Here is an 804-nt window from a genome sequence, read left to right as displayed (position 1 = left end):
AATACACTCACTAGTGGCGTTCATGTAAAGTTCTTAAAATATTGACTCCCAGTCGAGTCACAGACTGTCTTATGAACCCCTGTCTGTAGTGTCGTTCCGTCGCCCGTGGGTGTCGCTGTTGCCTGTTCCAACTCCCAAGTAGCAGCTCTCAGCAGGGTGGAGGCGTCGCTGCGGGTCCAATCCTTCGACTGGCGGGGAGTTAATTACCTTAGCGTTTGGGGGCGAACCCAGCATCCGTGTGTCTCCCCTTTGAAGTCCTGGGCAGACGTGATTCACTTAGCGTCGGCATGGCAAAGCAAATGTCTGTGTCTTGTTGAAGATAGTTTATTGTGTTAATCCGTTTAGAGTCTGCGTGTGACTCTGGAGTTACAGTCTACCGCGGCGGTAATGCGAGGCTGGGGTGCCGGGTGGCATCTTTTGCGTGGCGAGTCCGCTACACTTCTATCACCAAGGTTACAACTACTACTACTTCAATTGCAACTATCATGGCTACTAATAGCATTGCCACGACGACTACCGCTACGACAGTAAATCGATCGAGTAATGTTACTGCACTGCGCACATTTTTTTGCACCGTCAGGTGAACAGTCCTCCATCGGCCAGAATAGGGATACACCCCAAGACTTTTTATGTTGAGGCTGCTGCAGCAACCCACTCCAAGGCGGTGAGGCGTTGTAAAATTATTTCTGTATAATTTTGTATTTACATCACTGCTGCTGAAATAATTTTTACAAGCGGCCACTGTTACATAAAAATCAACCTATCGAGAAAGATTTGCAAATGCCAAACCGGGAGTATGCAGGT

This window comes from Phyllopteryx taeniolatus, unplaced genomic scaffold, assembly GCF_024500385.1.
Source record: "Phyllopteryx taeniolatus isolate TA_2022b unplaced genomic scaffold, UOR_Ptae_1.2 contig_44, whole genome shotgun sequence".
Taxonomy (NCBI): Eukaryota; Metazoa; Chordata; class Actinopteri; order Syngnathiformes; family Syngnathidae; genus Phyllopteryx; species Phyllopteryx taeniolatus.
The sequence above is the reverse complement of the archived record's forward strand: the minus strand, read 5'-3'. Positions refer to the sequence as shown.